Raw genomic sequence first — 15,297 nt, 5'->3', positions numbered from 1 at the left:
AAATGTAAACAAATTATTATCGAATGTGCACTTTTGTAAAATATATGGGTAATGATACTCAGAAATCTAAAGGATCAAGGAAGACAATAGTGAAAGCAGGAAAATAAAAAACAAAACAAATCAGAGATAGGTACTAAAATTCAAAACTTTTCGTAATAGTTGAACCGATACTACAACCTTATTAATCTTTTTGTTTACTTCAATTGTAAAAAAAAATAAATCCACCAAAAGATTAATAAATATTAGTGATAAGCAAAATTGGTCTTGGTGTTAGTCTTGCGACATGCAAGGTCAAGACCAAGACCAAAACTGTCTTTATACTAGCAAGACCAAGGAACGAACAAGACCGAATATGCACCACAAAGACCAAATACGCAAGCCTAAACAAAAACTTATTTGAAGAATTAATATATTCTGATCTTTAAAACATTCTTTAAAAAGTCAGATAAGTTCATTTGGTACTTGTCATGATCTTTCTTCTGATGCAAAACGAAAGCAATAATTAAAATTAGTACTACCGAAAGTGTGACCTTTTTTAATTTCTGGCATTATAAGGTATTTTTTTCTTTAATTAAACCAAATTAATAATTTATAGTACAAAGCACTGATTTCGTGCTGCATAACGCCTTTTATTTTTGTCGAGTCAGCTTTAAAATACGTGCATGACCTACTAAGCTAATCCGTGTCGACTGACCACTGACTGACTTTTGAACGACTGGAATCATTGTGCTGGGTTTGAAATCGGTTTTTTCCTTGCTGTTGTCGTTACGTAATTTTTCTTTCTCGCTTTTGACAAAAACCGGAGCCCCCGTTGTTCCCGTACAAATTCAATTTATCGTTGTTTTGCGCCAATAATTATTTATCGACATCTCTTTCTCTTGTTAAGCTTTTGTCACTTAGAATGCTCCAAAAACCTACTTTTCAAAAGTGCTGAAGTCATCCAATGAATGTTCGATATATTTACAACTTGGCTACAAGTTTACTGTTAAATAGAAGAGTTTTATAAAGTTAGACATCACTGCGGGCACAATTATAATATACATATACCTTCTTTCGTAAACTAAAAAGAGAGATATATGTAGTTCAATTATAAAGAAAATTAAATAGCGAATTTGTTGCTATGGTTATTTTCTAAAATTTTATCCTGATAGAAGATTTCAACACGTAGCTACGTACCGCTAGAGGTATTAATACCCAAAATTTTTAAAAATGCATATCACTTGTCGTTTTTACAATGTTGCTATGGTTATTTTCTAAAATTTTATCCTGATAGAAGATTTCAACACGTAGCTACGTGCCGCTAGAGGTATTAATACCCAAATTTTTTAAAAATGCATATCACTTGTCCTTTTTACAATGTTGCAACATACTGTTGCAATATTGTGTAAAACAAATTTATGGCTCAATTAAAACTCTAGAGTAGTACATTAATTCACACTTAAATAAACGAATGTGTTTGTAAGCTGTAAGGGCCACTTTCAATAGAATATTTGCCAGGAATAATCACATTCATCATCCCAAGACTTTCATTTTACTATCTATAACCTCGACTCTAACCTTGAGGCCTTTTTTGCAAATATCTGTTAGTATTTTACAGTTATAATAAGAAATTTTATGCTCGAACTGCCATGGAAGTTTAAAATAAAACCGTTTATATAAGCATTTTTTCAAAAGTAATTGTATGGATTATAGACCAACAACAAGTAATTAAGAAGATTTATATAAAAAGCCCTAATAGATATGATCGAATTTATACGTAACATGATTAAGAGTAAACAAAAGGAAAAAGTAACCTTCGTAAAGATTATTACGAGAGCCTACCAGAAACTTTTTAAGGTTATTAAAGAGAAATTATTACAAGCAGTAACTTTTACTCTAAGCATCCATTCGATAAACCTGCACAATATTATTGGAACAAAACTAGAGAAGTACTATTAATTTAATTCAAATGTTTCCAAAAAAATTTCCTAAAAGTAAATTAACCTATATTAATTAGGGTCGAGTCGCATTCAATAAAAAGAAGTCACTTCTATGCTCGCGACCGGTTAATTTAGAAATTCGAAAAAGATTGTGTTAATGGTGAATGTTTGGAGCGCGGCGCTGTTGATCAGGATACCGTGGATAGAGAAGGTTAGAAATGAAGAGGTATTAGAAAGAATAGGAGAACGGATGACTCTATGGAAGTCAATAAGAAATAGGCGACATAGGTTAGTAGGACACCTTCCCAGGCATGAAGGTCTAGTGGGGGATATATTAGAGGCAAAAACAGGAGTTAAGAGGAGTAGAGGCAAACTTAGATTAGATTACTGTTCGCAAATAGTTAAGGATGTGGGTTGTTCTAGTTTTAGGGAGATGCGAAGATTAGCTCAGGATAGAAAAGAGTGTAGATGCCTGTCCAACCAGTCTTAGGACTGGCGACCTTATGATGATGATGAATTAGTTATGATAGTTACAAATGAAATAAGCGGATTGTGGCGGTGACCTATTCGTTTATATATATATATATTACAAATTGACAAATAATTAAATTTCAATATATTATAAAGATGTGTTTCACTCATAATCAGAGACCGAGCGGCATGGCCTAGAGGTTTAGTCCATTGCTTAGCATTCGGGAGGATGCCGGTTCGATTCCGGGTCCGTCTGCCTTGGTCCAAGTTTTTCTGTGGTTTTCTTGGACCACTTACGCAAATGCTGGGGCAGTAATATTCCACAGATAATCGGATTTTAAATAACGCTCGAAATTTCCTTTCTTATTAACCTAAAAGTTCAAAACTGGATATATCAGTATGTACACCAGTCCCAACAGACACTCAGCCATTGGCCGAACCCGAAGGATTATCGATGAAACTTTTTCCGCATGCGGGGGTGGCGGCGTGGCTGGGAATGGAAGAAAACTGTACATGAAATTCACTTTAGGTGGGGAAATCTACACCAAAAAGTCCCGTACAAAATTAATAACCAACAATTAACAGACAAAAATATTTACAAGAAATATATTGTAATTTTGTCAAAGAACATCCCACTCAAATTTATCAATTTATCCACAAACTGTTAAATAAATTATTTAATTTTGGATTCATATTTTTACTTTATAATTTATTTATTAGACAGATATTACTCTCTTGACCTATGTGGTTAATTCCACCCTTTCGACTTTTTCTACTGTAATCTGATCTCCATCCAACGAAATCATGCTACACCGCCCTTACTCGCAAGAATTATTTTAAATAATTTACCCCTTTATTAATTTTTAGCAACCTAAAATATCATATAAACCATTACTACACGGAGCAAATCGTCCCTTAATATCCTTACTACTTTTCATCACACTAGAAAAGCTCGAAATGTTTATATTAATTCTACACTTGACCGATATAAGTTTATTAATATCGCCCAAATTATTCATTACTTACAATTAGATACTATTATTATGAAAATATTTCATTCGAAGAGAGTCCTATGAATTTAAAACGTTTTCCATGTAAAACAGAGACTATATACGTCTTCACGATTGTGATAAGATCAACGGTGCAACCGTCTGTCGTTGTGCTGTCGATCGGTGCACGAGTTGTATTCTTTTAGAAAGCGGGATTAAAAATTTTCAGGGCCGTTAGTTACGAGCAAGTACTCCGATTTTCACTTTTGTGCCTAACGTTTCAATCACGACGCAATAAATTTAAAACAAGAACAGATGCATACGTACGAGCTCAACACGGTGCGCACACGGATCTTTTTTGAGCAGGATCTTCAAGGTAGCCGCTGATCTTTCCAATCGCTTATTTCTAATCTGATAAGCATACCTGCATATGAGTGTTTAACTAATGGTAAAAAGTAGCTATTCGAAATATATCAAGTAGATACGATCCGTTATTCAGTAGTTCCATTAATAAATAAACCTGTAGAATTCTACCAATATTTGGTGTAATTACTATTAAAACACTTTCACCTTAGGATAGAAGAAGCGCTAGAGATACAAAACGAAGAAAAGCGCAGGGTCGGGCCAATTCTTTAAAAAAGAAATCACTTTTGTATTCCACATGAGTTGGTTAATTTGAAAATTCGAAAACAATTATAGTACGGCTCTGTATGGGTATGAAACATATACGGTGGGCATTGAGGAAAAAAGAAGGTTAAATGCTGTATTACAGGAGAATGTTAAAATACCGTGAACAGTTAGTGAAAATTAGAAAATGAGTAAAAATGAAACAAAAAATATTGGTATGCAATCGAAAAAAAGTAGGAAAAAAGTGAATATAGGGATAGAAGATGAAATATTAGAAAAATGGGAAAGGCATGTTGTGGCAGTAACCTAATTTAATCTAACCTAACTTAACCAAACGTGCTAACTCTCTACTGTATCTCACGGGACGGGCTTTTTATAACCTGAAAGCTCCTGCCATGGCGTGAATCTGCACGAATTCTTGAATATGCAAATACGGTGTGGTCCCCGTACTACGAAAAGGACAAGACACATCTGGAAAGAGTCCAATCACTGGTCACGAGGATCCCGAGAGAGGTGAGAAATATGAGTTACTCAGACAGACGTCGGAAAATGAATCTCCCAACCCTGGAGTACCGAAGGAAGCGGGGAGATATGAATGAAATATTTAAAATCCTGAATGAGTTCTATAATATTCTTGACTATCACAAAATCTTCCTACGATCAGACATCTGCCAACTTCGTGGACATCAAATGAAACTGCTAAAAAGCTAAAAGTTGCTGACTTTTTTGTATCCAGAAAGCCAGATGATTTAGGACGGGAGGAGTAGTAGAAATATAAGGCAAAGGATAGCGCACGGTCGAACCTCCTTTAACAAAAAGAAGTCACTTCTACGCTCGCGAATGATTAATTTAAATATTCGAAAAAGACTGTGAGAGTATATGTCTGGAGCATGGCTGTGTGCGCGTGCGAAACGTGGACAGTGGACGCAGAGGAAAAGGAAAGATTAGAAGCGTTCAAAATGTGGTTACAGGCGAATGATGAGGATATCGTTGATAGAAAAAATTAGAAATGAGGAGGTATTAGAATTCTCACATATTAAGAGTTAGATTTGTTTGTTCGAGTTTTTGAGAAATGCAAAGAAATCGTTAATAACTTCTCTCTCAGTCAATTATACTTCAAGCGGAAAATCAAAAACATGCAGGAAAAGAGGTTAAAAATGGTATGGTATGGTATGGTTTATGTATTAATCCACCGTCTTACTTAATGTGTAGTTCTGATGGAGTAATCATTTTATGAGGTCTGGAGTATGACCAGTCCTGTTAACAAAATAGCATTCTTACAACAAGATTCAATGTAAGGGTTTTCATGTAGGAACGCTTTCCTTATACAAGATGGTACATAAACGAAATTTTTCGAAAATCTTCATATAAACAGACCTTATTGAAGCAAATTAGTAGTTCCTTTTCTTATAAAGAATTTAGAAATACTTTTGATTCAACTTTCGAAACCTACCCTGTTTTTTTCTAAGTACTACTGACTGATTTCGATTACTCTAATTCAGGCTTGCAATTATGTACTTTTATCACATATTACAGAAAAAGCACACTGATTGTTAATTATTTTAACTCACGTTACATTGATATCGAAATTATTTTTACTTCTTGTTGAGCATTCGTTATTTTCTTAAATTAAACACGAAAATATTATGTCAAAGTTCAAATGCCTCTTGAACGAATGCATCTGGTTATCAATGATAAAAAAAAGTCATTGTTTACTTTACTTAACCTGCATAAATTATTTGTTGATGTTCAGGGAAAGTGTTGGTTTAAAAAATAATGTTAACTTTATCTTTATAAACATGCGTTATAGATGCATAACATGTTTTATTGCGTGGATAAGATTGTTATTAATTGGTATAAAACATCACACGAGATGACAAAAAATATTTCATAATATAGAATCGGATCGTGTACACTAAATAAGTACCTTCATATTTTACATATATGAATACCACATTATGTTGTTATCAGTATTTTTTAACCTTTCAACTGAACATACGGTTCAGTTCAGTTCAGTGATTAATTTATCAAGGAACCACCAAAATATGCAGCTAATGTCAGAAAATAATCTTTTAAGAAAATGCCCTATTTGTAGCAAAAGACATTAATTATGAGTAAAGAAAATAATTAATTATCAGAAGGTTGAAAATTTAAAAAACAAGCTCATAAGGTCGTCAGTCCTAAGACTGGTTGGACACGCGCCTCCACTTTTTCCTGTTCTGATTGTTTCTGCTTCTAATGTCTCTAACTAGCCCTTCATGCATTCAAGAAGGTGCCCTGCTAATCTATTCTGCTTATTTCTTATTGACTTCCATAGAATCCTCTATTCTTTTATTTTTTGTAATACCATTTCATATCCAACTTTCTCTATCCATGGTATCCTCATCATTCGCCGCGCCCACTGTCTATGTTTCGCAACCGTACAGCGCCGCGCTCTAAACATATACCTTTAACAATCTTTTCCGAATTTCTAAATTAATCGTTCGGAATTATTAAAGTGATATATTTTTATTGAAGGTGATTCGACCCTGCGCTATCCTCTACGAACCATTATTAACTTGTAACTTATTTTGGATGAACTAAATGCAAGATTGGTCCTAAACATTTTTTGAATAGACACTCAGCTTCCTTTAAACCAAAGATTCTTAACTAGTAACTTTTGAAATAATCACAGATAAATAAACTATCTAAAAACTGTGAAAACAATTGTCCAACCAGATATTTGTATTTCTGAAAGCATAATGTCTCTTTTTTTAAATATCAGGGATGTTAATCATACATTTATTATTTCTTTCGTATAAACTAAAAACTTTTGAATTGTAAAAAGTTGAAACTTACGCGTAAATTAATTGTAACATTGTTCCAGTTTACCTTAGTTGAAACAGCAATTATATTATTAATTCATAGGTTCTATACTGAGGAAGCGTTTACTATTTTAAGAATTACTGTAAGTTACTGCCATAATTACTGAATTAAGAACTTTTGGATATTCTCCAAAAATTGAACATTACCATATGAATGAACTCAAGTGCCAAATCTTGAGTTGGCTCTAAACATCAATTTAAGTGTGTGATTATCGACCATGAATTTAAAATTTATGGTGAGTTAACTTTTTAGTCTTTATTAAGTTATTTAATGCATTTTCCAGGGTCGCAATTTCATCAGTTAATGGTGCAACGTTGACGTGTAGAGAGACACTTTCATAAAATGAGATATTTTGGAAAATGAGTTTTCAGAGATACTACAACATTCATCATTTATATTTGCTACATTGCCCCCGTTAACGTAAATTTATTTTCATCATCACATATACACCTACTAGCGGTGAATTGAGGAACGGACATAAGAACAGGCAATCCTCAAAGGGTATCATTTTTTGTAAAGTACAATGTGAAATGTGAAAGAAATTTCCTACAAATGGCTTCCGACGCCTTTTCGCATGAATAATAAAATTATATATATAATAAAGTTTTTTGAGGATGTTACTGATGTATCAGTATTAGCGTCTAGCAAGGAATAGTTAGAGATTGCATTAAATGAAATGGATGCAGTATTGACAAAATAATATTATGTGAAAATAAAAAAAAGTAAAACAAAAATACCGATATGTAAGGGAAGAAAAAGTAGGTAAAGAACGAATATAAAGATATGAGACGAAAAATTAGAATAAGTAAATTATTTTCGGTATCTAGGAAATCAGAAAACTCAGAATGGAATGGAGCAATAGAGATATAAAATAGAATAGTGCAGGCTCGAATCGTCTTCAACAAATATAAGTCACTTCCATCCTCGCGAACGGTTAATTTCGAAATTCGAAAAAGTTTCTTAAAGGTGTATGTCCGAAATACGGCGCTGTACGGGTGCGAAACATGGACGGTAGGCGCGGCGGAAAGAAAGAAAAAGTTAGAAGCGTTCGAAATGTGGTGTTACAAGTAAATAAAGGTTAAAAAAGAAGAGGTATCAGAAAGAATAGGAGCACAGAGGGCTCTATGGATGTCTATAAGAAATAGGCGAAATAGGTTGGTAAGATACCTTCTCAGGCATGAAGGGCTAGTTAGGAGACATAACAGGAGTTAAGAAGGGTGGAGGTTATAGACTAGATTATATTACTGTTTACAAGAAGTTAAGGATATGGGATGTTCTAGTTTTAGGGAAATGCGAACAACTTATTAAACGCATTCTATATTTTTTAAACTGAATTCATGCAAGAACCACACAGAAAATAAGATTCTTAATTTTTGTTCTTTTTGCCTTCGAATTTTGTAGAACAAAATAATAAATATAAGCTACTGATTTTTATGGAGTGCTATAATTCTAGATATAATAATAATTAATAAGATATTTGAAAAAAAAAAAGAACTTTTGGTGTGTATTTAACATACGTTCATCCGATATTTTAATAAAGGATAAATTTCACTCAAACAGATGAAATTTTTGTTTTATTTCTCTAACTTTTGTTTTTACATTTTATTTTTAATAAATGAATAAATGGGCGGTCTCTAGATAAGTTGCACCAATTAAACTTCATCAAATATCTTTACAATTTGTTGATTTATATTTACACCAATTAGTCATCCAATGGGAAAAGGTGAAAATAAACCAAAGGCAAACGAATGATTGCAGAAACAAACCTAAAAGTTCTTAAAGGTTTAGTATGTTATTAAAAAAGGAAAAAACTAGATTTTCTAGCAAATAGTAACTATTAATTTATTATTACTTGCGTGAATAGAAAAGCAAGAGATAAAGTTGTGCTATTCTACTGCTAAAAAAAGAAAATCTGTTTACTATTNGGTACTTACTATTTTTGTTCTTAAAGATAAAAAGAGAAACTAATGTCTACTTCTCGATCAGTCTAGAAGCATTTAATGTAAATTAAACCTCTGAAGAACAGGACAAGGTCAGCAGAATTTTCTACCTTTTCAGCGAAGCGTGCGCATTTGGTGAAATTGAAGTAATTAACCACTGAATCGAAAGTAGCCTGGTTTTTCATACAGAAAGGATTTAAGTTATTCCTGAGTGCTCAAATTAGTTATCCTTTATTTAGCCGTTTATTTCCTAATAATAATATACGAAGATATATCTAATAAATAAAATCTATAGTACATAGTAGATGTCACGGCAGCGATTTAAAATCGTTAGACGCGATTGGCCAGTTACATTGTCGATTTTATTCGATAATATAATTGTAACTTCCCATCTAACAATACGGAGGGTTCAAACTCGCGTTGTTACAAAGTTTAAATCTTCTTTTAGCATCACCAGAAGGATGAAGTCGATGTTGTTGAACGCTTTATGGAAAGCAACGTAAACTGCACCTTTACCACAAGAATAGATAAATTAATCAATACAATAAATTTTTGCCTGGGCTAAATTTTAAAGTACAAGCATAATTCATAGAATTCTAACTTTTTTGTAAACATATGTTTTTATCTTAGCTTTGAAATATATCGTTCTTCGGATCATTTTAAGTACATCTAATTTTTCGTTTGCCTTTAAGAAATCAAATTTGTTTAGTTTGAAACAGTTTAAAAAGAATAACAAAATTGTAAAATTGAAGGAAAATTAAATGTCTAGATTAGAGATACCCGGCTTGGGTCCGGTACCGGGAACTTTTTGTAGGATTCGGCCGCACAGCATAACTTTCGGTGCCAGCATTAAAATCTCCAACTATCTGTGCTGTATTTAAGATAGTAGTATGTCACAGTAACCACACATTGACTCGAAAATTTGTAGAAAGGTACTTTCTTTTTAAGGGATTGAAGAGTTGAAATCATTATTTGTTATTTTTCTTTACCTTTAATTTAGAGAAAATTATATAGATAAATCTTATAACTGGTAGTTTTTGACATTTAACGAAATTGAAGAGTTTTTCTCACAAAATAAATATATGAGATTACGACATCTAATTAAATGATTGAATCACCTAATTTTGATACCTATGGTTCCAATGTAAGTAATTAGCCAATAAAAAATAAGAAGTCAAATTTTTAAACTTTCATCTATGCCACTCGTTTCTGGTATAAATGATGTTTTTTGTAATTATTTAACAGCTTAACATTAGTCAACATTTTTTCAAAATTAATTTTAAAGTTGACTCCGGGTACTCAATCGATAGCATATTGATCCTTAATTCTAAATATGCAAAGTGAAATGTTGGGGACTGTTTATTATTCGAGGAAAAACGAAAACAAAAATAATTCTTCAATAATTAGTCTTATAATAACAAGGACAACAGCAGTATATCGTTGTAAGGATCATTTATGATTACCTTTTCAGTGATTTCATTTAAGTACCTATCGAAAAAACTAATCATAATTGATCATTTTAATAATTGAGACTTTAGAAACCACAAAGACTTCAATTTCGTCTGATTATAAGAATAGGAAACTTTTAGAAATCATAGATTTTTGTTATTGTTATCGTAGACAAAACAGATGCTCGTTTTACAAATACTGTAAACAATTATAAAGTAATTTTCCAATACAAATAAATTCAATGATCAATACTTATAATCATTTGGTCAATGTGGCAGCGATGTAATTTACTTTCAAATTATAATATAGTGACAAATATTTTTGTTCTATACATATTTATGTATTATCATGAGGGACGGAAACTTTTTTTTGATAAACATTTCAGTCGGTACTTTCCATACGTTCTTTTTCTATCGTCCTTATTTACTTCACGAAAGTTTGCAGTAAAAATGTTGCTGTAGCAGTAAACACATTGGTAGCACTTGCTAAAATAAATTTTCATCTTAACACGTCGTTTGCACATTGTTACAATGGTACTTTTGGCTAAAGGAAGAAAAGTTGTTGAAGATTTATTTGCAATATAGTTTTATTCTGTAAACGCCGGCTTTCACGGCCACTATGGAATCTAACATCTATTTTAACAGCAAAACGAATTAGAATTGCTTGTAATAGATGCAGTTGCTGATCGTTGTAGGATATAAAGAAAATAGAAGCAGAAGAATACAGAAACAATATTTTTCTTATTGTCAAAACCAATTACTGATCACAATTCCTCCTAGGTGTTCCCCAATTCTAAATAAACGGTTATGCAGCGAGCAGTTGTTTTGTTTATGTAAAGTTGAAGGAATCGTCATATCTTTAAATCGCTTCTGTCCGATGCTGAATCAGGACAACCTACTAATTGTATCCTGACTTGAAAAAACAATATAATTCTTTTTTTGTTTCTAATGATCTGAGCTTCTTGAAGTTTAGGTTTTGGTTAATTTTTTGAATATTGTAATTATCTGCATACACAGGTCTTACATATCATCAAAAAATTTAAAGAATTAATAATATACTCGTACCACTCGTACCACTTGAGCGTAAATCAGCAAGTACAAAGTAATTAAAAACCAATTCTATCAAGGAACTCTTAACTACAAACAAATACACCCCACCCGTCCACCGCCTGAACCAAAACCTTTCTTTTTTAATTATATCCTTTAACAGGACAAGCCCATCACCATTCCCACTTAAAATTCCCATACAATCACCCAAATCTTTACATTCCCCACATTCACCCAGCACACGCATCAGTTTCTTTCCTTCCTTTCTTCTTCCTTTATCCAGTACCTGCATTTTTTACTTTCATTTCCCATTATAATCCATACTATTGCGTCTACATACTTCATTCCATTCTGGTATACACTCTCCCTGACAATAGCAGAGCCTTTATACGAGGGCGGTTCAATAAGTACCCGTGTTAGAAATGAAGACACCTTTTTTTTTTAATTTTTTTTTTATTTTTCAACATAGTCCCCTTTTAGAAAGATACACTTCTCCCAACGACCCTGCCATTTTTTTTACCCCTCCGAAAAATAAGATTNCGATGCTGAATCAGGACAACCTACTAATTGTATCCTGACTTGAAAAAACAATATAATTCTTTTTTTGTTTCTAATGATCTGAGCTTCTTGAAGTTTAGGTTTTGGTTAATTTTTTGAATATTGTAATTATCTGCATACACAGGTCTTACATATCATCAAATATGAGTTACTCAGACAGACGTCGGAAAATGAATCTCCCAACCCTGGAGTACCGAAGGAAGCGGGGAGATATGAATGAAGTATTTAAAATCCTAAATGAGTTCTATAATGTTCTTGACTATCACAAAATCTTCCTACGATCAGACATCTGCCAACTTCGTGGACATCAAATGAAACTGAGGAAGGAACGGAAAAGGCTATAGGACAACAATCGCACTTCCTGGCGAACAGAGTGGTCAACTATTGGAACGCTCTACCAGATGAATGCATAAACAGTGAAACAGTAAACTTCTTCAAAAATAAACTAGACATATGTATGTCACCTTTAAAACCTGATATATTATATTGTAAAATAATTATTGTATTATATAAAGGCTATAGTACCTGTAATAGATGAGGAAATCAGCCATGCTGCTGTCATCAATTTTGCTAAAAAGCTAAAAGTTGCTGACTTTTTTGTATCCAGAAAGCCAGATGATTTAGGACGGGAGGAGTAGTAGAAATATAAGGCAAAGGATAGCGCACGGTCGAACCGCCTTTAACAAAAAGAAGTCACTTCTACGCTCGCGAATGATTAATTTAAATATTCGAAAAAGACATATTAATTAGGGTCGAGTCGCATTCAATAAAAAGAAGTCACTTCTACGCTCGCGAATGATTAATTTAAATATTCGAAAAAGACTGTGAGAGTATATGTCTGGAGCATGGCTGTGTGCGCGTGCGAAACGTGGACAGTGGACGCAGAGGAAAAGGAAAGATTAGAAGCGTTCAAAATGTGGTTACAGGCGAATGATGAGGATATCGTTGATAGAAAAAATTAGAAATGAGGAGGTATTAGAATTCTCACATATTAAGAGTTAGATTTGTTTGTTCGAGTTTTTGAGAAATGCAAAGAAATCGTTAATAACTTCTCTCTCAGTCAATTATACTTCAAGCGGAAAATCAAAAACATGCAGGAAAAGAGGTTAAAAATGGTATGGTATGGTATGGTTTATGTATTAATCCACCGTCTTACTTAATGTGTAGTTCTGATGGAGTAATCATTTTATGAGGTCTGGAGTATGACCAGTCCTGTTAACAAAATAGCATTCTTACAACAAGATTCAATGTAAGGGTTTTCATGTAGGAACGCTTTCCTTATACAAGATGGTACATAAACGAAATTTTTCGAAAATCTTCATATAAACAGACCTTATTGAAGCAAATTAGTAGTTCCTTTTCTTATAAAGAATTTAGAAATACTTTTGATTCAACTTTCGAAACCTACCCTGTTTTTTTCTAAGTACTACTGACTGATTTCGATTACTCTAATTCAGGCTTGCAATTATGTACTTTTATCACATATTACAGAAAAAGCACACTGATTGTTAATTATTTTAACTCACGTTACATTGATATCGAAATTATTTTTACTTCTTGTTGAGCATTCGTTATTTTCTTAAATTAAACACGAAAATATTATGTCAAAGTTCAAATGCCTCTTGAACGAATGCATCTGGTTATCAATGATAAAAAAAAGTCATTGTTTACTTTACTTAACCTGCATAAATTATTTGTTGATGTTCAGGGAAAGTGTTGGTTTAAAAAATAATGTTAACTTTATCTTTATAAACATGCGTTATAGATGCATAACATGTTTTATTGCGTGGATAAGATTGTTATTAATTGGTATAAAACATCACACGAGATGACAAAAAATATTTCATAATATAGAATCGGATCGTGTACACTAAATAAGTACCTTCATATTTTACATATATGAATACCACATTATGTTGTTATCAGTATTTTTTAACCTTTCAACTGAACATACGGTTCAGTTCAGTTCAGTGATTAATTTATCAAGGAACCACCAAAATATGCAGCTAATGTCAGAAAATAATCTTTTAAGAAAATGCCCTATTTGTAGCAAAAGACATTAATTATGAGTAAAGAAAATAATTAATTATCAGAAGGTTGAAAATTTAAAAAACAAGCTCATAAGGTCGTCAGTCCTAAGACTGGTTGGACACGCGCCTCCACTTTTTCCTGTTCTGATTGTTTCTGCTTCTAATGTCTCTAACTAGCCCTTCATGCATTCAAGAAGGTGCCCTGCTAATCTATTCTGCTTATTTCTTATTGACTTCCATAGAATCCTCTATTCTTTTATTTTTTGTAATACCATTTCATATCCAACTTTCTCTATCCATGGTATCCTCATCATTCGCCGCGCCCACTGTCTATGTTTCGCAACCGTACAGCGCCGCGCTCTAAACATATACCTTTAACAATCTTTTCCGAATTTCTAAATTAATCGTTCGGAATTATTAAAGTGATATATTTTTATTGAAGGTGATTCGACCCTGCGCTATCCTCTACGAACCATTATTAACTTGTAACTTATTTTGGATGAACTAAATGCAAGATTGGTCCTAAACATTTTTTGAATAGACACTCAGCTTCCTTTAAACCAAAGATTCTTAACTAGTAACTTTTGAAATAATCACAGATAAATAAACTATCTAAAAACTGTGAAAACAATTGTCCAACCAGATATTTGTATTTCTGAAAGCATAATGTCTCTTTTTTTAAATATCAGGGATGTTAATCATACATTTATTATTTCTTTCGTATAAACTAAAAACTTTTGAATTGTAAAAAGTTGAAACTTACGCGTAAATTAATTGTAACATTGTTCCAGTTTACCTTAGTTGAAACAGCAATTATATTATTAATTCATAGGTTCTATACTGAGGAAGCGTTTACTATTTTAAGAATTACTGTAAGTTACTGCCATAATTACTGAATTAAGAACTTTTGGATATTCTCCAAAAATTGAACATTACCATATGAATGAACTCAAGTGCCAAATCTTGAGTTGGCTCTAAACATCAATTTAAGTGTGTGATTATCGACCATGAATTTAAAATTTATGGTGAGTTAACTTTTTAGTCTTTATTAAGTTATTTAATGCATTTTCCAGGGTCGCAATTTCATCAGTTAATGGTGCAACGTTGACGTGTAGAGAGACACTTTCATAAAATGAGATATTTTGGAAAATGAGTTTTCAGAGATACTACAACATTCATCATTTATATTTGCTACATTGCCCCCGTTAACGTAAATTTATTTTCATCATCACATATACACCTACTAGCGGTGAATTGAGGAACGGACATAAGAACAGGCAATCCTCAAAGGGTATCATTTTTTGTAAAGTACAATGTGAAATGTGAAAGAAATTTCCTACAAATGGCTTCCGACGCCTTTTCGCATGAATAATAAAATTATATATATAATAAAGTTTTTTGAG

This window comes from Agrilus planipennis, unplaced genomic scaffold, assembly GCF_000699045.2.
Source record: "Agrilus planipennis isolate EAB-ADULT unplaced genomic scaffold, Apla_2.0 scaffold186, whole genome shotgun sequence".
Taxonomy (NCBI): Eukaryota; Metazoa; Arthropoda; class Insecta; order Coleoptera; family Buprestidae; genus Agrilus; species Agrilus planipennis.
Note: the sequence above shows the minus strand (reverse complement) of the source record.